This window comes from Salmo salar, chromosome 09 (genome assembly GCF_965601325.2).
Source record: "Salmo salar chromosome 09, fSalSal1, whole genome shotgun sequence".
Taxonomy (NCBI): Eukaryota; Metazoa; Chordata; class Actinopteri; order Salmoniformes; family Salmonidae; genus Salmo; species Salmo salar.
Window position 1 is genome coordinate 87,519,694 of NC_138299.1, and position 23,555 is coordinate 87,543,248.

The following is a 23,555-nucleotide window of genomic DNA, read 5'->3' on the forward strand; positions in this document are numbered from 1 at the left end:
ATGGACTCTTGCTGGGGGGATAATATGATCCTCCAATGGAGTCTCGCTGGGGGTTTAATATGATCCTCCTGATGGAGTATAGCTGGGGCATTAATATGATCCTCCTGATGGACTCAAGCTGTGGATTTAATGTGATCCTCCTGATGGAATGGAGTCTAGCTGGAAGGTTAATATGATCCTCCTGATGGAGCATTGCTGGGAGGATGATATAATCCTCCTGATGGACTCTAGCTGGGAGGTTAATATGATCCTCCTGATGGAGTCTAGCAGGGGTGTTAATATGATCCTCCTAATGGAGACTAGCTGGGGGTTAATATGATCCTCCTGATGGAGACTAGCTGGGGGGTTAATATGATCCTCCTGATGGACTCTAGCTTGGGGTTTAATATGATCCTCCTGATGGAGTATAAGTTGGGGGGGATAATATGATCCTCCTGATGGAGTCTAGAAGGGGTGTTAATATGATCCTCCTAATGGAGACTAGCTGGGGGTTAATATGATCCTCCTGATGGAGACTAGCTGGGGGGTTAATATGATCCTCCTGATGGACTCTAGCTGGGGGGTTAATATGATCCTCCTTATGGAGTATAAGTTGGGGGGGATAATATGATCCTCCTGATGGAGTCTAGCTGGGGGGTTAATATGATCCTCCTGATGGAGTCTAGCTGGGGGTTTGAGATGATCCTCCTTACGGAGTCTCGCTGGGGGGTCAATATGATCCTCCTGATGGACACTTGCTGGGGGGATAATATGATCCTCCTGATGGAGTCTAGCTGGGGGGTTAATATGATCCTCTCGATGGAGTCTAGCTGGGGGTTAAATATGATTCTCCTGATTGAGTCAAGCTGGGGGTTTAAAATTATCCGCCTGATGGAGTCTAGCTTGGGGGTTAATATGATCCTCCTGATGGACTCTTGCTCGGGGGAAAATATGATCCTCCTGATGGAGTCTCGCTGGGGGTTTAATATGATCCTCCTGATGGATGCTAGCTGGGGGATTAATATGATCCTCCTGATGGACTGTAGCTGGGGGGTTAATATGATCCTCCTGACTGAGACTAGTTGGGTGCTTAATATGATCCTCATGATGAAGTCTATCTGAGGGTTTAATATGATCCTCCTGATGGAGTCTAGCTGGGGGGGGTTAACATGATCAACCTGATGGAGTCTGGCTGGTGGGCTAACATGATCAACCTGATGGAGTCTGGCTGGTGGGCTAATATGATCCTCCTGATGGAGTCTCGCTGGTGGTTTAATATGATCCTCCTGATGGAGTCAGACTGGGGGGTTAACATGATCCTCCTGATGGAGCCAAGCTAGGGAGTAAATATGATCCTCCTGATGGTGTCTAGCTGAGGGATTAATATGATCCTCCTGATGGAGACTAGCTGGGGTGTTAATATGATCCTCCTGATTGAGACTAGCTGTGGTTTTCATTTGATAATCCATGTAGAGACTAGCTGGGGGCTAATATGATCCTCCGTATGGAGTCTAGCTGGGGGGTTAATATGATCCTCCTGATGGAGTCTAGCTGGGGGGGTTAATATAATCTTCCAGATCGAGTCTAGCTGGGGGGTTAATATGATCCTCCTGATTGAGAATAGCTGGGGGGTTAATATGATCCTCCTGATGAAGTCTATCTGAGCTTTTAATATGATCATCCTGGTGGAGTCTAGCTGGGGGGTTAATATGATCCTCCTGATGGAGTCTAGCTTGGGGTTTAATATGATCCTCCTGATGGACTCTAGCTGGGGGTGTTAATATGATCGTACTGATCGAGTCTAGCTGGGGGGTTAATATGATCCTCCTGGTGGAGACTAGCTGGGGGGGTTAATATTATCCTCCTGATGGAGTCTAGCTGGGGGTTTAATATGATCCTCCTGATGAAGTCTAGCTGCGGGGTGAAAATGATCCTCCTGATGGAGTCTAGCTGGGGGGTTTAATATGATCCTCCTGATGGACTCTAGCTAGGGGGTTAATATGATCCTCCAGATGGAGTCTAGCTGGGGGGTTAATATGATCCTCCTGATTGAGACTAGCTGGGGGATTAATATGATGCTCCTGATGAAGTCTATCTCAGGGTTTAATATGATCCTCCTGATGGAGTCTAGCTAGGGGATTAATATGATCCTCCTGATGGTGTCAGGCTGGGGGTTTAATATTATCCTCCTAATGGAATCGAGCTGGGGCGTTAATATGATCCTCCTGCTGGAGTCTAGCTGGGGGGTTAATATGATCCTCCTGATTGAGAGTAGCTGGGGGGATAATATGATCCACCTGATGAAGTCTATCTGAGGGTTTAATATGATCCTCCTGATGGAGTCAGACTGGGGGGTTAACATGATCCTCCTGATGGAGCCAAGCTAGGGAGTAAATATGATCTTCCTGATGGTGTCTAGCTGAGGGATTAATATGATCCTCCTGATGGAGACTAGCTGGGGGGTTAATATGATCCTCCTGATTGAGACTAGCTGGGGGTTTCATTTGATTATCCTGATGGAGACTGGCTGGGGGGTTAATATGATCCTCCTGATGGACTCTAGCTTGGGGTTTAATATGATCCTCCTGATGGAGCCTAGCTGGGGGGTTAATATGATCCTCCTGATTGAGACTAGCTGGGGGGATAATATGATCCTCCTGATGAAGTCTATCTGAGGGTTTAATATGATCCTCCTGATGGAGCCTAGATGGGGGGATGATATGATCCTCCTGATGGACTCTAGCTGGGAGGTTAATATGATCCTCCTGATGGAGTCTAGCAGGGGTGTTAATATGATCCTCCTACTTGAGACTAGCTGGGGTTAATATGATCCTCCTGATGGAGCCTAGATGGGGGGATGATATGATCCTCCTAATGGACTCTAGCTTGGGGTTTAATATGATCCTCCTGATGGAGTCTAGCTGGGGGGTTAATATGATCCTCCTTATGGAGTATAAGTTGGGGGGATAATATGATCCTCCTGATGGAGTCTAGCTGGGGGGTTAATATGATCCTCCTGATGGAGTCTAGCTGGGGGTTTGATATGATCCTCCTTATGGAGTCTCGCTGGGGGGTCAATATGATCCTCCTGATGGACTCTTGCTGGGGGGATAATATGATCCTCCTGATGGAGTCTAGCTGGGGGGTTAATATGATCCACCTGATGGACTCTAGCTTGGGGTTTAATATGATCCTCCTGATGGAGTCTAGCTGGGGGGGTTAATATGATCCTCCTGATGGAGTCTAGCTGGGGGGTTAATATGATCCTCCTGATTGAGACTAGCTGGGGGGATAATATTATCCACCTGATGAAGTCTATCTGAGGGTTTAATATGATCCTCCTGATGGAGTCAGACTGGGGGGTTAACATGATCCTCCTGATGGAGCCAAGCTAGGGAGTAAATATGATCCTCTTGATGGTGTCTAGCTGAGGGATTAATATGATCCTCCTGATGGAGACTAGCTGGGGGATTAATATGATCCTCCTGATTGAGACTAGCTGGGGGTTTCATTTGATTATCCTGATGGAGTCTAGCTGGGGGGTTAATATGATCCTCCTGATTGAGACTAGCTGGGGGGGATAATATGATCCTCCTGCTGGAGTCTAGCTGTGGGTTTAATGTTACCCTCCTGATGGAGACTAGCTGGGGGGTTAGTATGATCCTCCTGATGGAGTCAGACTGGGGGGTTAACATGATCCTCCTGATGGAGCCAAGCTAGGGAGTAAATATGATCTTCCTGATGGTGTCTAGCTGAGGGATTAATATGATCCTCCTGATGGAGACTAGCTGGGGGGTTAATATGATCCTCCTGATTGAGACTAGCTGGGGGTTTCATTTGATTATCCTGATGGAGACTGGCTGGGGGGTTAATATGATCCTACTGATGGACTCAAGCTTGGGGTTTAATATGATCCTCCTGATGGAGCCTAGCTGGGGGGTTAATATGATCCTCCTGATTGAGACTAGCTGGGGGGATAATATGATCCTCCTGATGGAGTCTAGCTGGGGGGTTAATATGATCCTCCTGATGGAGTCTAGCTGGGGGGTTGATATGATCCTCCTTATGGAGTCTCGCTGGGGGGTCAATATGATCCTCCTGATGGACTCTTGCTGGGGGGATAATATGATCCTCCTGATTGAGTCTAGCTGGGGGGTTAATTTGATCCTCCTGATGGACTCTTGCTGGGGGGATAATATGATCCTCCAGATGGAGTCTCGCTGGGGGTTTAATATGATCCTCCTGATGGAGTATAGCTGGGGCATTAATATGATCCTCCTGATGGACTCAAGCTGTGGATTTAATGTGATCCTCCTGATGGAATGGAGTCTAGCTGGAAGGTTAATATGATCCTCCTGATGGAGCATAGCTGGGGGGATGATATAATCCTCCTGATGGACTCTAGCTGGGAGGTTAATATGATCCTCCTGATGGAGTCTAGCAGGGGTGTTAATATGATCCTCCTAATGGAGACTAGCTGGGGGTTAATATGATCCTCCTGATGGAGACTAGCTGGGGGGTTAATATGATCCTCCTGATGGACTCTAGCTTGGGGTTTAATATGATCCTCCTGATGGAGTATAAGTTGGGGGGGATAATATGATCCTCCTGATGGAGTCTAGAAGGGGTGTTAATATGATCCTCCTAATGGAGACTAGCTGGGGGTTAATATGATCCTCCTGATGGAGACTAGCTGGGGGGTTAATATGATCCTCCTGATGGACTCTAGCTGGGGGGTTAATATGATCCTCCTTATGGAGTATAAGTTGGGGGGGATAATATGATCCTCCTGATGGAGTCTAGCTGGGGGGTTAATATGATCCTCCTGATGGAGTCTAGCTGGGGGTTTGAGATGATCCTCCTTACGGAGTCTCGCTGGGGGGTCAATATGATCCTCCTGATGGACACTTGCTGGGGGGATAATATGATCCTCCTGATGGAGTCTAGCTGGGGGGTTAATATGATCCTCTCGATGGAGTCTAGCTGGGGGTTAAATATGATTCTCCTGATTGAGTCAAGCTGGGGGTTTAAAATTATCCGCCTGATGGAGTCTAGCTTGGGGGTTAATATGATCCTCCTGATGGACTCTTGCTCGGGGGAAAATATGATCCTCCTGATGGAGTCTCGCTGGGGGTTTAATATGATCCTCCTGATGGATGCTAGCTGGGGGATTAATATGATCCTCCTGATGGACTGTAGCTGGGGGGTTAATATGATCCTCCTGACTGAGACTAGTTGGGTGGTTAATATGATCCTCATGATGAAGTCTATCTGAGGGTTTAATATGATCCTCCTGATGGAGTCTAGCTGGGGGGGGTTAACATGATCAACCTGATGGAGTCTGGCTGGTGGGCTAATATGATCCTCCTGATGGAGTCTCGCTGGTGGTTTAATATGATCCTCCTGATGGACTCTAGCTGGGGGGTTAATATGATCCTCCTGATGGAATTTAGCTGGGGCGTTAATATGACCCTCCTGATGGAGTCTGGCTGGGAGTTTAATACGTTCCTCCTGATTGAGCCTAGCTGGGTGTTAATATGATCCTCCTGATTGAGACTAGCTGTGGTTTTCATTTGATAATCCATGTAGAGACTAGCTGGGGGCTAATATGATCCTCCGTATGGAGTCTAGCTGGGGGGTTAATATGATCCTCCTGATGGAGTCTAGCATGGTTTTTTTTATGATCCTCCTGATGTAGTTTAGCTGGGGGGGTTAATATAATCTTCCAGATCGAGTCTAGCTGGGGGGTTAATATGATCCTCCTGATTGAGAATAGCTGGGGGGTTAATATGATCCTCCTGATGAAGTCTATCTGAGCTTTTAATATGATCATCCTGGTGGAGTCTAGCTGGGGGGTTAATATGATCCTCCTGATGGAGTCTAGCTTGGGGTTTAATATGATCCTCCTGATGGACTCTAGCTGGGGGTGTTAATATGATCGTACTGATCGAGTCTAGCTGGGGGGTTAATATGATCCTCCTGGTGGAGACTAGCTGGGGGGGTTAATATTATCCTCCTGATGGAGTCTAGCTGGGGGTTTAATATGATCCTCCTGATGAAGTCTAGCTGCGGGGTGAAAATGATCCTCCTGATGGAGTCTAGCTGGGGGGTTTAATATGATCCTCCTGATGGACTCTAGCTAGGGGGTTAATATGATCCTCCAGATGGAGTCTAGCTGGGGGGTTAATATGATCCTCCTGATTGAGACTAGCTGGGGGATTAATATGATGCTCCTGATGAAGTCTATCTCAGGGTTTAATATGATCCTCCTGATGGAGTCTAGCTAGGGGATTAATATGATCCTCCTGATGGTGTCAGGCTGGGGGTTTAATATTATCCTCCTAATGGAATCGAGCTGGGGCGTTAATATGATCCTCCTGCTGGAGTCTAGCTGGGGGGTTAATATGATCCTCCTGATTGAGAGTAGCTGGGGGGATAATATGATCCACCTGATGAAGTCTATCTGAGGGTTTAATATGATCCTCCTGATGGAGTCAGACTGGGGGGTTAACATGATCCTCCTGATGGAGCCAAGCTAGGGAGTAAATATGATCTTCCTGATGGTGTCTAGCTGAGGGATTAATATGATCCTCCTGATGGAGACTAGCTGGGGGGTTAATATGATCCTCCTGATTGAGACTAGCTGGGGGTTTCATTTGATTATCCTGATGGAGACTGGCTGGGGGGTTAATATGATCCTCCTGATGGACTCTAGCTTGGGGTTTAATATGATCCTCCTGATGGAGCCTAGCTGGGGGGTTAATATGATCCTCCTGATTGAGACTAGCTGGGGGGATAATATGATCCTCCTGATGAAGTCTATCTGAGGGTTTAATATGATCCTCCTGATGGAGCCTAGATGGGGGGATGATATGATCCTCCTGATGGACTCTAGCTGGGAGGTTAATATGATCCTCCTGATGGAGTCTAGCAGGGGTGTTAATATGATCCTCCTACTTGAGACTAGCTGGGGTTAATATGATCCTCCTGATGGAGCCTAGATGGGGGGATGATATGATCCTCCTAATGGACTCTAGCTTGGGGTTTAATATGATCCTCCTGATGGAGTCTAGCTGGGGGGTTAATATGATCCTCCTTATGGAGTATAAGTTGGGGGGATAATATGATCCTCCTGATGGAGTCTAGCTGGGGGGTTAATATGATCCTCCTGATGGAGTCTAGCTGGGGGTTTGATATGATCCTCCTTATGGAGTCTCGCTGGGGGGTCAATATGATCCTCCTGATGGACTCTTGCTGGGGGGATAATATGATCCTCCTGATGGAGTCTAGCTGGGGGGTTAATATGATCCACCAGATGGACTCTAGCTTGGGGTTTAATATGATCCTCCTGATGGAGTCTAGCTGGGGGGGTTAATATGATCCTCCTGATGGAGTCTAGCTGGGGGGTTAATATGATCCTCCTGATTGAGACTAGCTGGGGGGATAATATTATCCACCTGATGAAGTCTATCTGAGGGTTTAATATGATCCTCCTGATGGAGTCAGACTGGGGGGTTAACATGATCCTCCTGATGGAGCCAAGCTAGGGAGTAAATATGATCCTCTTGATGGTGTCTAGCTGAGGGATTAATATGATCCTCCTGATGGAGACTAGCTGGGGGATTAATATGATCCTCCTGATTGAGACTAGCTGGGGGTTTCATTTGATTATCCTGATGGAGTCTAGCTGGGGGGTTAATATGATCCTCCTGATTGAGACTAGCTGGGGGGGATAATATGATCCTCCTGCTGGAGTCTAGCTGTGGGTTTAATGTTACCCTCCTGATGGAGACTAGCTGGGGGGTTAGTATGATCCTCCTGATGGAGTCAGACTGGGGGGTTAACATGATCCTCCTGATGGAGCCAAGCTAGGGAGTAAATATGATCTTCCTGATGGTGTCTAGCTGAGGGATTAATATGATCCTCCTGATGGAGACTAGCTGGGGGGTTAATATGATCCTCCTGATTGAGACTAGCTGGGGGTTTCATTTGATTATCCTGATGGAGACTGGCTGGGGGGTTAATATGATCCTACTGATGGACTCAAGCTTGGGGTTTAATATGATCCTCCTGATGGAGCCTAGCTGGGGGGTTAATATGATCCTCCTGATTGAGACTAGCTGGGGGGATAATATGATCCTCCTGATGAAGTCTATCTGAGGGTTTAATATGATCCTGCTGATGGAGTCTAGCTGGGGGGTTTAATATGATCCTCCTGATGGACTCTAGCTGGGGGTGTTAATATGATCGTACTGATCGAGTCTAGCTGGGGGGTTAATATGATCCTCCTGGTGGAGACTAGCTGGGAGGTTAATATGATCCTCCTGATGAAGTCTAGCTGGGGGTTTCATTTGATTATCCATGTTGAGACAAGCTGGGGGGTTAATATGATCCTCCTGATGGAATCTAATTTGGGCATAATACGAACCTCCTGATTTAGACTAGCTGGGTGTTAATATGATGCGTCTTGTTGAGTCTATCTGGGGGTTTAATATGATCCTCCTGATGGATTCTAACTTGGAGTTTAATATGATCCTCTTGATGGAGTCTAGCTGGGAGGTTAATATGATCCTCCTGATGGAGTCTAGCTGGGGGGTTGATATGATCCTCCTTATGGAGTCTCGCTGGGGTGTCAATATGATCCTCCTGATGGACTCTTGCTGGGGGGATAATATGATCCTCCTGATTGAGTCTAGCTGGGGGGTTAATTTGATCCTCCTGATGGACTCTTGCTGGGGGGATAATATGATCCTCCTGATGGAGTCTCGCTGGGGGTTTAATATGATCCTCCTGATGGAGTATAGCTGGGGCATTAATATGATCCTCCTGATGGACTCAAGCTGTGGATTTAATGTGATCCTCCTGATGGAATGGAGTCTAGCTGGAAGGTTAATATGATCCTCCTGATGGAGCCTAGCTGGGGGGATGATATAATCCTCCTGATGGACTCTAGCTGGGAGGTTAATATGATCCTCCTGATGGAGTCTAGCAGGGGTGTTAATATGATCCTCCTAATGGAGACTAGCTGGGGGTTAATATGATCCTCCTGATGGAGACTAGCTGGGGGGTTAATATGATCCTCCTGATGGACTCTAGCTTGGGGTTTAATATGATCCTCCTGATGGAGTCTAGCTGGGGGGTTAATATGATCCTCCTTATGGAGTATAAGTTGGGGGGGATAATATGATCCTCCTGATGGAGTCTAGCTGGGGGGTTAATATGATCCTCCTGATGGAGTCTAGCTGGGGGTTTGAGATGATCCTCCTTACGGAGTCTCGCTGGGGGGTCAATATGATCCTCCTGATGGACACTTGCTGGGGGGATAATATGATCCTCCTGATGGAGTCTAGCTGGGGGGTTAATATGATCCTCTCGATGGAGTCTAGCTGGGGGTTAAATATGATTCTCCTGATTGAGTCAAGCTGGGGGTTTAAAATTATCCGCCTGATGGAGTCTAGCTTGGGGGTTAATATGATCCTCCTGATGGACTCTTGCTCGGGGGAAAATATGATCCTCCTGATGGAGTCTCGCTGGGGGTTTAATATGATCCTCCTGATGGATGCTAGCTGGGGGATTAATATGATCCTCCTGATGGACTGTAGCTGGGGGGTTAATATGATCCTCCTGACTGAGACTAGTTGGGTGGTTAATATGATCCTCATGATGAAGTCTATCTGAGGGTTTAATATGATCCTCCTGATGGAGTCTAGCTGGGGGGGGTTAACATGATCAACCTGATGGAGTCTGGCTGGTGGGCTAATATGATCCTCCTGATGGACTCTAGCTGGGGGGTTAATATGATCCTCCTGATGGAATTTAGCTGGGGCGTTAATATGACCCTCCTGATTGAGACTAGCTGTGTGTTAATATGATCCTCCTGATTGAGACTAGCTGTGGTTTTCATTTGATAATCCATGTAGAGACTAGCTGGGGGCTAATATGATCCTCCGTATGGAGTCTAGCTGGGGGGTTAATATGATCCTCCTGATGGAGTCTAGCATGTTTTTTTTTATGATCCTCCTGATGTAGTTTAGCTGGGGGGGTTAATATAATCTTCCAGATCGAGTCTAGCTGGGGGGTTAATATGATCCTCCTGATTGAGAATAGCTGGGGGGTTAATATGATCCTCCTGATGAAGTCTATCTGAGCTTTTAATATGATCATCCTGGTGGAGTCTAGCTGGGGGGTTAATATGATCCTCCTGATGGAGTCTAGCTTGGGGTTTAATATGATCCTCCTGATGGACTCTAGCTGGGGGTGTTAATATGATCGTACTGATCGAGTCTAGCTGGGGGGTTAATATGATCCTCCTGGTGGAGACTAGCTGGGAGGTTAATATGATCCTCCTGATGAAGTCTAGCTGGGGGTTTCATTTGATTATCCATGTTGAGACAAGCTGGGGGGTTAATATGATCCTCCTGATGGAATCTAATTTGGGGATAATACGAACCTCCTGATTTAGACTAGCTGGGTGTTAATATGATGCGTCTTGTTGAGTCTATCTGGGGGTTTAATATGATCCTCCTGATGGATTCTAACTTGGAGTTTAATATGATCCTCTTGATGGAGTCTAGCTGGGAGGTTAATATGATCCTCCTGATGGAGTCCGGCCGGGGGGTTAATATGATCTACCTGATGGAGTCTAGCTGGGGGGTTAATATGATCCTCCGTATGGAGTCTAGCTGGGCGGTTAATATGATCCTCCTGATGGAGTCTAGCATGGGGTTTATTATGAACCGCCATGATGTAGTATAGCTGGGGGGGTTAATATAATCTTCCAGATAGAGTCTAGCTGGGGGGTTAATATGATCCTCCTGATTGAGACTAGCTGGGGGCTTAATATGATCCTCCTGATGAAGTCTATCTGAGGGTTTAATATGATCCTCCTGATTGAGACAAAATGGGATTTTCATTTGATTATCCATGTTGAGACAAGATGGGGGGTTAATATGATCCTCCTGATGGAATCTAATTGGGGGTTAATACGAACCTCCTGATGTAGTACAGCTGGGGGGGTTAATATAGTCTTCCAGATCGAGTCTAGCTGGGGGGTTAATATGATCCTCCTGATTGAGACAGGCTGAGGGTTTAATATGATCCTCCTGATTGAGACTAGCTGGGATTTTCATTAGATTATCCATGTTGAGACAAGCTGGGGGGTTAATATGATCCTCCTGATGGAATCTAATTGGGGGTTAATACGAACCTCCTGATTTAGACTTGCTGGGTGTTAATTTGATGCTTCTGGTTGAGTCTATCTGGGAGTTTAATATGATCCTCCAGATGGAGTCTAGCTGGGAGGTTAATATGATCCTCCTGACGGAGTCTGGCCGGGGGGTTAATATGATCTACCTGATGGAGTCTAGCTGGGAGGTTAATATGATCCTCCGTATGGAGTCTAGCTGGGGGGTTTAATATGATCCTCCTGATGGAGTCTAGCATGGGGTTTATTATGATCCTCCTGATGTAGTATAGCTGGGGGGGTTAATATAATCTTCCAGATAGAGTCTAGCTGGGGGGTTAATATGATCCTCCTGATTGAGACTAGCTGGGGGGTTAATATGATCCTCCTGATGAAGTCTATCTGAGGGTTTAATATGATCATCCTGGTGGAGTCTAGCTTGGGATTTAATATGATCCTCCTGATGTAGTCTAGCATGGGGTTTATTATGATCCTCCTGGTGGAGTCTAGCATGGGGTTTATTATGATCCTCCTGATGGAATTTAGCTGGGGCGTTAATATGACCCTCCTGATGGAGTCTGGCTGGGAGGTTAATACGTTCCTCCTGATTGAGACTAGCTGGGTGTTAATATGATCCTCCTGATCGAGACTAGCTGTGGTTTTCATTTGATTATCCATGTAGAGACTAGCTGGGGGGCTAATATGATCCTCCGTATGGAGTCTAGCTGGGGGGTTAATATGATCCTCTGTATGGAGTCTAGCTGGGGGGTTAATATGATCCTCCTGATGGAGTCTAGCATGGGGTTTATTATGATCCTCCTGATGTGGTATAGCTGGGGGGGTTAATATAACCTTCCAGATCGAGTCTGGGTTAATATGATCCTCCTGATTGAGACTAGCTGGGGGGTTAATATGATCCTCCTGATGAAGTCTATCTGAGGGTTTAATATGATCATCCTGGTGGAGTGTAGCTGGGGGGTTAATATGATCTTCCTGATGGAGTCTAGCTTGGGATTTAATATGATCCTCCTGATTGAGTCTAGCATGGGGTTTATTATGATCCTCCTGATGGAGTCTAGCTGGGAGGTTAATATGATCCTCCTGATGGACTCTATCTGAGGGTTTAATATGATCCTCCTGATGGAGTCTAGCTGGGGGGTTAATATGATCCTCCTGATGGACTCTAGCTGGGGGGTTAATATGATCCTCCTGATGGAGCCTAGCTGAGGGGTTAATATGATCTTCCTGATGGAGTCTAGCTGGGCTCTAGCTGGGGGGTTAGTATGATCCTCCTGATGGAGATTAGCTGGGGGTTTGAAATGATCCTCATGATGGAGTCTAGCTGGGGGGGTTAATGTGATCATCCTGATGGAGTATCGCTGGGGCGTTAATATGATCCTCCTGATTGACTCTGGCTGGGAGGTTAATATGATCCTTCTGCTGAAGTCTACCTTGGGGTTTAATATGATCCTCCTGATTGAGACTAGCTAGGATTTTCATTTGATTATCCATGTTGAGACTAGCTGGGGCGTTAAAATGATCCTCCTGATGGAATCTAGCTGGGGTTAATTTGATCCTTCTGATGGAGTCTAGCTTGGGGTTTAATATGATCCTCCTGGTGCAGTATAGCAGGGGGGGTTAATATGATCCTCCTGATCGAGTCTAGCTGGAGGGTTAATATGACCCTCCTGATGGAGATTAGCTGGGGGTTTGAAATGATCCTCATGATGGAGTCTAGCTGGGGGGGTTAATATGATCCTCCTGATGGAGTCTAGCTGGGGGGTTAATATGATCCTCCTGATCGAGTCTAGCTGGGGGGTTAGTATGATCCTCCTGATGGAGATTAGCTGGGGGTTTGAAATGATCCTCATGATAGAGTCTAGCTGGGGGGGTTAATGTGATCATCCTGATGGAGTATCGCTGGGGCGTTAATATGATCCTCCTGATTGACTCTGGCTGGGAGGTTAATATGATCCTTCTGCTGAAGTCTACCTTGGGGTTTAATATGATCCTCCTGATTGAGACTAGCTAGGATTTTCATTTGATTATCCATGTTGAGACTAGCTGGGGCGTTAAAATGATCCTCCTGATGGAATCTAGCTGGGGTTAATTTGATCCTTCTGATGGAGTCTAGCTTGGGGTTTAATATGATCCTCCTGGTGCAGTATAGCAGGGGGGGTTAATATGATCCTCCTGATCGAGTCTAGCTAGAGGGTTAATATGACCCTCCTGATGGACTCTATCTGAGGGTTTAATATGATCTTCCTGATGGAGTCTAGCTGGAGGGTTAATATGATCCTCCTGATCGAGTCTAGCTGGGGGGTTAGTATGATCCTCCTGATTGAGACTAGATGGGGGATTAATTTGATCCTCCTGATGAAGTCTATCTGAGGGTTTAATTTGATCCTCCTCATGGAGTCTAGCTGGGGGGTTTAATATTACCCTTCAGATGGATTCTGGCTGGGGGGTTAATATGATTTTCCTGATGGAGTCTAGCTGGGGGGTTAATATGATCCTCCTGATGGAGTCTAGCTGTGGGTTTGGTATGATCCTCCTGATGGACTCTAGCTGGGGGGTTAATATGATCCTCCTAATGGAGCCAAGCTGAGGGGTTAATATGATCTTACTGATGGAGTCTAGCTGAGGGGTTTAATATGGTCCTCCTGATGGAGCCTAGCTGGGGGGTTAATATGATCCTTGTGATGGAGTCTAGCTGGGGGGTTAATATGATCCTCCTGATGGATACTAACTGGGGGGGCTAATATGATCCTCCTGATGGGGTCTAGCTGGGGGTTTGATATGATCCTCCTGATGGAGATTAGCTGGGGATTTGAAATGATCCTCATGATGGAGTCTAGCTGGGGGGTTTAATATGATCTTACTGATTGAAACTAGCTGGGGGTTTAATATGATCCTCCTGATGGAGTCTAGCTGGGGGGTTAATATGATCCTCCTGATGGACTCTAGCTGGGGGTTTAAAATGATCCTCCTGATGGTGTCTAGCTGGGACGTTAATATGATCCTCCTGATGTAATCTAGCTGGGGGGTTAATTTGATCCTTCTGATGGAGTCTAGCTTGGGGTTTAATATGATCTTCCTGATGGAGTCTAGCTGGGGGGTTAATATGATCCTCCTGATCGAGTCTAGCTGGGGGGTTAGTATGATCCTCCTGATTGAGACTAGCTGGGGGATTAATTTGATCCTCCTGATGAAGTCTATCTGAGGGTTTAATTTGATCCTCCTCATGGAGTCTAGCTGGGGGGTTAATATGATCCTCCTGATGGAGTCTAGCTGTGGGTTTGGTATGATCCTCCTGATGGACTCTAGCTGGGGGGTTAATATGATCCTCCTAATGGAGCCTAGCTGAGGGGTTAATATGATCTTCCTGATGGAGTCTAGCTGGGGGGTTAATATGATCTTCCTGATGGACTCTAGCTGGGGGGTTAATATGATCCCCCTAATGGAGCCTAGCTGAGGGGTTAATATGATCTTCCTGATGGAGTCTAGCTGGGGGATTAATTTGATCCTCCTGATGAAGTCTATCTGAGGGTTTCATTTGATCCTCCTCATGGAGTCTAGCTGGGGGGTTTAATATTACCCTCCAGATTGATTCTGGCTGGGGGGTTAATATGATTCTCCTGATGGAGTCTAGCTGGGGGGTTAATATGATCCTCCTGATGGAATCTAGCTGTGGGTTTGGTATGATCCTCCTGATGGACTCTAGCTGGGGGGTTAATATGATCCTCCTAATGGAGCCTAGCTGAGGGGTTAATATGATCCCCCTAATGGAGCCTAGCTGAGGGGTTAATATGATCTTCCTGATGGAGTCTAGCTGGGGGATTAATATGATCTTCCTGATGGACTCTGGCTGGGAGGTTAACATGATCATTCCGATGGAGTCTAGCTGGGGGTTTAATATGATCCTCCTGATGGAGACTAGCTGGGGGGTTAATATGATCCTCTTGATGGAGTCTAGCTGGGGGGTTAATATGATCCTCCTGATGGAGACTAGCTGGGGGGTAGATATGATCCTCCTGATGGAGTCTAGCTGGGGGTTTGATATGATCCTCCCGATGGAGATTAGCTGGGGGTTTGAAATGTTCCTCATGATGGAGTCTAGCTGGGGGGGTTAATGTGATCATCCTGATGGAGTATCGCTGGGGCGTTAATATGATCTTCCTGATTGACTCTGGCTGGGAGGTTAATATGATCCTTCTGCTGAAGTCTAGCTTGGGGTTTAATATGATCCTCCTGATTGAGACTAGCTAGGATTTTCATTTGATTATCCATGTTGAGACTAGCTGGGGCGTTAAAATGATCCTCCTGATGGAATCTAGCTGGGGTTAATTTGATCCTTCTGATGGAGTCTAGCTTGGGGTTTAATATGATCCTCCTGGTGCAGTATAGCAGGGGGGGTTAATATGATCCTCCTGATCGAGTCTAGCTGGAGGGTTAATATGACCCTCCTGATGCACTCTATCTGAGGGGTTAATATGATCTTCCTGATGGAGTCTAGCTGGGTGGTTAACATGATCCTTCTGATGGAGTCTAGCTGAGGGGTTTAATATGATCCTCCTGATGGAGTCTAGCTGGGGGGTTGATATGATCCTCCTTATGGAGTCTCGCTGGGGGGTCAATATGATCCTCCTGACTGACTCTTGCTGGGGGGATAATATGATCCTCCTGATTGAGTCTATCTGGGGGGTTAATTTGATCCTCCTGATGGACTCTTGCTGGGGGATAATATGATCCTCCTGATGGAGTCTCGCTGGGGGTTTAATATGATCCTCCTGATGGAGTATAGCTGGGGCGTTAATATGATCCTCCTGATGGACTCAAGCTGTGGATTTAATGTGATCCTCCTGATGGAATGGAGTCTAGCTGGAAGGTTAATATGATCCTCCTGATGGAGCCTAGCTGGGGGGATGATATGATCCTCCTGATGGACTCTAGCTGGGAGGTTAATATGATCCTCCTGATGGAGTCTAGCAGGGGTGTTAATATGATCCTCCTAATGGAGACTAGCTGGGGGTTAATATGATCCTCCTGATGGAGACTAGCTGGGGGGTTAATATGATCCTCCTGATGGACTCTAGCTTGGGGTTTAATATGATCCTCCTGATGGAGTCTAGCTGGGGGGTTAATATGATCCTCCTTATGGAGTATAAGTTGGGGGGATAATATGATCCTCCTGATGGAGTCTAGCTGGGGGGTTAATATGATCCTCCTGATGGAGTCTAGCTGGGGGTTTGAGATGATCCTCCTTACGGAGTCTCGCTGGGGGGTCAATATGATCCTCCTGATGGACACTTGCTGGGGGGATAATATGATCCTCCTGATGGAGTCTAGCTAGGGGGTTAATATGATCCTCTCGATGGAGTCTAGCTGGGGGTTAAATATGATTCTCCTGATTGAGTCAAGCTGGGGGTTTAAAATTATCCGCCTGATGGAGTCTAGCTTGGGGGTTAATATGATCCTCCTGATGGACTCTTGCTCGGGGGAAAATATGATCCTCCTGATGTAGTCTCGCTGGGGGTTTAATATGATCCTCCTGATGGATGCTAGCTGGGGGATTAATATGATCCTCCTGATGGAGATTAGCTGGGGGTTTGAAATGATCCTCATGATGGAGTCTAGCTGGGGGGGTTAATATGATCCTCCTGATGGAGTCTAGCTGGGGGTTTAATATGATCCTCCTGATCGAGTCTAGCTGGGGGGTTAGTATGATCCTCCTGATGGAGATTAGCTGGGGGTTTGAAATGATCCTCCTGATCGAGTCTAGCTGGAGCTCTAGCTGGGGGGTTAGTATGATCCTCCTGATGGAGATTAGCTGGGGGTTTGAAATGATCCTCATGATGGAGTCTAGCTGGGGGGGTTAATGTGATCATCCTGATGGAGTATCGCTGGGGCGTTAATATGATCCTCCTGATTGACTCTGGCTGGGAGGTTAATATGATCCTTCTGCTGAAGTCTACCTTGGGGTTTAATATGATCCTCCTGATTGAGACTAGCTAGGATTTTCATTTGATTATCCATGTTGAGACTAGCTGGGGCGTTAAAATGATCCTCCTGATGGAATCTAGCTGGGGTTAATTTGATCCTTCTGATGGAGTCTAGCTTGGGGTTTAATATGATCCTCCTGATGCAGTATAGCAGGGGGGGTTAATATGATCCTCCTGATCGAGTCTAGCTGGGGGATTAATATGATCCTCCTGATGGAGATTAGCTGGGGGTTTGAAATGATCCTCATGATGGAGTCTAGCTGGGGGGGTTAATATGATCCTCCTGATGGAGTCTAGCTGGGGGTTTAATATGATCCTCCTGATCGAGTCTAGCTGGGGGGTTTCGTATGATCCTCCTGATGGAGATTAGCTGGGGGTTTGAAATGATCCTCCTGATCGAGTCTAGCTGGAGGGTTAATATGACCCTCCTGATGGACTCTATCTGAGGGTTTAATATGATCTTCCCGATGGAGTCTAGCTGGGGGGTTAATATGATCCTCCTGATCGAGTCTAGCTGGGGGGTTAGTATGATCCTCCTGATTGAGACTAGCTGGGAGATTAATTTGATCCTCCTGATGAAGTCTATCTGAGGGTTTAATTTGATCCTCCTCATGGATTCTGGCTGGGGGGTTAATATGATTTTCCTGATGGAGTCTAGCTGGGGGGTTAATATGATCCTCCTGATGGAGTCTAGCTGTGGGTTTGGTATGATCCTCCTGATGGACTCTAGCTGGGGGGTTAATATGATCCTCCTAATGGAGCCTAGCTGAGGGGTTAATATGATCTTCCTGATGGAGTCTAGCTGAGGGGTTTAATATGGTCCTCCTGATGGAGCCTAGCTGGGGGGTTAATATGATCCTCGTGATGGAGTCTAGCTGGGGGGTTAAAATGATCCTCCTGATGGACACTAACTGGGGGGCTAATATGATCCTCCTGATGGCGTCTAGCTGGGGGTTTGATATGATCCTCCTGATGGAGATTAGCTGGGGATTTGAAATGATCCTCATGATGGAGTCTAGCTGGGGGGTTTAATATGATCTTACTGATTGAAACTAGCTGGGCGTTTAATATGATCCTCCTGATAGAGTCTAGCTGGGGGGTTAATATGATCCTCCTGATGGACTCTAGCTGGGGGTTTAAAATGGTCCTCCTGATGGAGTATCGCTGGGACATTAATATGATCCTCCTGATTGACTCTGGCTGGGAGGTTAATATGATCCTTCTGCTGAAGTCTAGCTTGGGGTTTAATATGATCCTCCTGATTGAGACTAGCTAGGATTTTCATTTGATTATCCATGTTGAGACTAGCTTGGGCGTTAAAATGATCCTCCTGATGGAATCTAGCTGGGGGGTTAATTTGATCCTTCTGATGGAGTCTAGCTTGGGGTTTAATATGATCCTCCTGGTGCAGTATAGCAGGGGGGGTTAATATGATCCTCCTGATCGAGTCTAGCTGGAGGGTTAATATGACCCTCCTGATGGAGATTAGCTGGGGGTTTGAAATGATCCTCATGATGGAGTCTAGCTGGGGGGGTTAATATGATCCTCCTGATGGAGTCTAGCTGGGTGGTTAATATGATCCTCCTGATCGAGTCTAGCTGGGGGGTTAGTATGATCCTCCTGATGGAGATTAGCTGGGGGTTTGAAATGATCCTCATGATGGAGTCTAGCTGGGGGGGTTAATGTGATCATCCTGATGGAGTATCGCTGGGGCGTTAATATGATCCTCCTGATTGACTCTGGCTGGGAGGTTAATATGATCCTTCTGCTGAAGTCTACCTTGGGGTTTAATATGATCCTCCTGATTGAGATTAGCTAGGATTTTCATTTGATTATCCATGTTGAGACTAGCTGGGGCGTTAAAATGATCCTCCTGATGGAATCTAGCTGGGGTTAATTTGATCCTTCTGATGGAGTCTAGCTTGGGGTTTAATATGATCCTCCTGGTGCAGTATAGCAGGGGGGGTTAATATGATCCTCCTGATCGAGTCTAGCTGGAGGGTTAATATGACCCTCCTGATGGACTCTATCTGAGGGTTTAATATGATCTTCCTGATGGAGTCTAGCTGGGGGGTTAATATGATCTTCCTGATGGAGTCTAGCTGAGGGGTTTAATATGATCCTCCTGATGGAGATTAGCTGGCGGTTTGAAATGATCCTCATGATGGACTCTAGCTGGGGTTTTAATAGGATCTTACTGATTGAGACTAGCTGGGGGTTTAATATGATCTTCCAGATGGAGTCTAGCTGGGGGGTTAATATGATCCTCCTGATGGACCCTAGCTGGGGGGGTTAATATGATCCTCCTGATGGAGTCTAGCTGGGGGTTTAAAATGATTCTCCTGATGGTGTCTAGCTGGGGCGTTAATTTGATTCTCCTGATGCAGTCTGGCTGGGAGGTTAATATGATGCTTCTGATAGAGTCTCGCTGGGGGGTTAATATGATCCTCCTGATGGAGTCCAGCTGGGAGGTTAATATGATCCTTCTGATGGAGTCTTGATGGGGGTTTAATAATATCCTCCTGATTGAGACTAGCGGGGCTTTTCATTTGATTATGAATGTTGAAACTAGCTGGGGGGGGTAATATGATCCTCCTGATCAAGTCTAGCTGGGGGGTTAGTATGATCCTCCTGATTGAGACAAGCTGGGGGGTTAAATTGATCCTCCTGATGAAGTCTATCTGAGGGTTTAATTTGATCCTCCTGATGGAGTCTAGCTGGGGGGTTTAATATTACCCTCCAGATGGATTCTGGCTGCGGGGTTAATATGATCCTCCTGATGGAGTCTAGCTGGGGGTTTAATATGAGCCTCCTGATGGAGTCTAGCTGTGGGTTTGGGATGATCTTCCTGATTGAGTCAAGGTGGGGGTTTAATATGATCCCCCTGATGGAGTCTAGCTGGGGGTTAATATGATCCTCCTGATGGACTCTGGCTGGGCGGTTAACATGATCATTCTGATGGAGTCTAGCTGGGGGTTTAATATGATCCTCCTGATGGAGACTAGCTGGGGGGTTGATATGATCCTCCTGATGGAGTCTAGCTGGGGGTTTGATATGATCCTACTGATGGAGATTAGCTGGGGGTTTGAAATGATCCTCATGATGGAGTCTAGCTGGGGGGGTTAATGTGATCCTCCTGATCGAGTATCGCTGGGGCGTTACTATGATCCTCCTGATTGAGACTAGCTGGGATTTTCATTTCATTATCCATGTTGAGATTAGCTGGGGCGTTAATATGATCCTCCTGATGGAATCTAGCTGGGGGGTTAATATGATCCTCCAGATTGAGACTAGCTGGAGGATTAATTTGATCCTCCTGATGAAGTCTATCTGAGGGTTTAATATGATCCTTCTGATGGAGTCTTGATGGGGGTTTAATAATATCCTCCTGATTGAGACTAGCGGGGGTTTTCATTTGATTATCCATGTTGAAACTAGCTGGGGGGGGGGGGGGGGGTAATATGATCCTCCTGATCGAGTCTAGCTGGGGGGTTAGTATGATCCTCCTGATTGAGACAAGCTGGGGGGTTAATGTGATCCTCCTGATGGACTCTAGCTGGGGGGTTTGATATGATCCTCCTGATGGAGCCTAGCTGAGGGGTTAATATGATCTTCCTGATGGAGTCTAGCTGGGGGGTTAATATCATCCTCCTGATGGACTCTGGCTGGGTGGTTAACATGATCATTCTGTTGCAGTCTAGCTGAGGGGTTTAATATGATCCTCCTGATGGAGATTAGCTGGCGGTTTGAAATGATCCACATGATGGAGTCTAGCTGGGGGTTTAAGATGATCCTCCTGATGGAGTCTAGCTGGGGGGTTAATATGATCCTCCTCATGGACCCTAGCTGGGGGGTTAATATTATCCGCCTGATGGAGTCTAGCTTGGGGTTTAATATGATCCTCCTGATGGAGACTAGCTGGGGGTAGATATGATCCTCCTGATGGAGTCTAGCTGGGGGTTTGATATGATCCTCCTGATGGAGATTAGCTGGGGGTTTGAAATGATCCTCATGATGGAGTCTTGCTGGGGGGGTTAATGTGATCATCCTGATGGAGTATCGCTGGGGCGTTAATATGATCCTCCTGATGGAATCTAGCTGGGGGGTTGATATGATCCTCTTGATGGAGTCTAGCTAGGGGGTTAATATGATCCTCCTGATGGAGACTAGCTGGGGGGTTAATATGATCCTCTTGATGGAGTCTAGCTGGGGGGTTAATATGATCCTCCTGATGGAGACTAGCTGGGGGGTAGATATGATCCTCCTGATGGAGTCTAGCTGGGGGTTTGATATGATCCTCCTGATGGAGTCTAGCTGGGGGTTTGAAATGTTCCTCATGATGGAGTCTAGCTGGGGGGGTTAATGTGATCATCCTGATGGAGTATCGCTGGGGCGTTAATATTATCTTCCTGATTGACTCTGGCTGGGAGGTTAATATGATCCTTCTGCTGAAGTCTAGCTTGGGGTTTAATATGATCCTCCTGATTGAGACTAGCTAGGATTTTCATTTGATTATCCATGTTGAGACTAGCTGGGGCGTTAAAATGATCCTCCTGATGGAATCTAGCTGGGGGGATAATTTGATCCTTCTGATGGAGTCTAGCTTGGGGTTTAATATGATCCTCCTAGTGCAGTATAGCAGGGGGGGTTAATATGATCCTCCTGATCTAGTCTAGCTGGAGGGTTAATATGACCCTCCTGATGCACTCTATCTGAGGGGTTAATATGATCTTCCTGATGGAGTCTAGCTGGGTGGTTAATATCATCCTCCTGATGGACTCTGGCTGGTGGTTATCATGATCCTTCTGATGGAGTCTAGCTGAGGGGTTTAATATGATCCTCCTGATGGAGATTAGCTGGCGGTTTGAAATGATCCTCATGATGGAGTCTAGCTGGGGTTTTAATATGATCTTACTGATTGAGACTAGCTGGGGGTTTAATATGATCTTCCTGATGGAGTCTAGCTGGGGGGTTAATATGATCCTCCTGATGGACCCTAGCTGGGGGGGTTAATATGATCCTCCTGATGGAGTCTAGCTGGGGGTTTAAAATGATTCTCCTGATGGTGTCTAGCTGGGGCGTTAATTTGATTCTCCTGATGCAGTCTGGCTGGGAGGTTAATATTATGCTTCTGATGGAGTCTCGCTGGGGGGTTAATATGATCCTCCTGATGGAGTCCAGCTGGGAGGTTAATATGATCCTTCTGATGGGGTCTTGATGGGGGTTTAATAATATCCTCCTGATTGAGACTAGCGGGGGTTTTCATTTGATTATCCATGTTGAAACTAGCTGGGGGGGTTAATATGATCCTCCTGATCGAGTCTAGCTGGGGGGTTAGTATGATCCTCCTGATTGAGACAAGCTGGGGGGTTAAATTGATCCTCCTGATGAAGTCTATCTGAGGGTTTAATTTGATCCTCCTGATGGAGTCTAGCTGGGGGGTTTAATATTACCCTCCAGATGGATTCTGGCTGCGGGGTTAATATGATCCTCCTGATGGAGTCTAGCTGGGGGTTTAATATGAGCCTCCTGATGGAGTCTAGCTGTGGGTTTGGGATGATCTTCCTGATTGAGTCAAGGTGGGGGTTTAATATGATCCCCCTGATGGAGTCTAGCTGGGGGTTAATATGATCCTCCTGATGGACTCTGGCTGGGCGGTTAACATGATCATTCTGATGGAGTCTAGCTGGGGGTTTAATATGATCCTCCTGATGGAGACTAGCTGGGGGGTTAATATGATCCTCTTGATGGAGTCTAGCTAGGGGGTTAATATGATCCTACTGATGGAGACTAGCTGGGGGGTTGATATGATCCTCCTGATGGAGTCTAGCTGGGGGTTTGATATGATCCTCCTGATGGAGATTAGCTGGGGGTTTGAAATGATCCTCATGATGGAGTCTAGCTGGGGGGGTTAATGTGATCCTCCTGATCGAGTATCGCTGGGGCGTTACTATGATCCTCCTGATTGAGACTAGCTGGGATTTTCATTTCATTATCCATGTTGAGATTAGCTGGGGCGTTAATATGATCCTCCTGATGGAATCTAGCTGGGGGGTTAATGTGATCCTCCTGATGGACTCTAGCTGGGGGGTTAATATGATCCTCCTGATGGAGCCTAGCTGAGGGGTTAATATGATCTTCCTGATGGAGTCTAGCTGGGGGGTTAATATCATCCTCCTGATGGACTCTGGCTGGGTGGTTAACATGATCATTCTGTTGGAGTCTAGCTGAGGGGTTTAATATGATCCTCCTGATGGAGATTAGCTGGCGGTTTGAAATGATCCTCATGATGGAGTCTAGCTGGGGGTTTAATATGATATTACTGATTGAGACTAGCTGGGGGTTTAAGATGATCCTCCTCATGGAGTCTAGCTGGGGGGTTAATATGATCC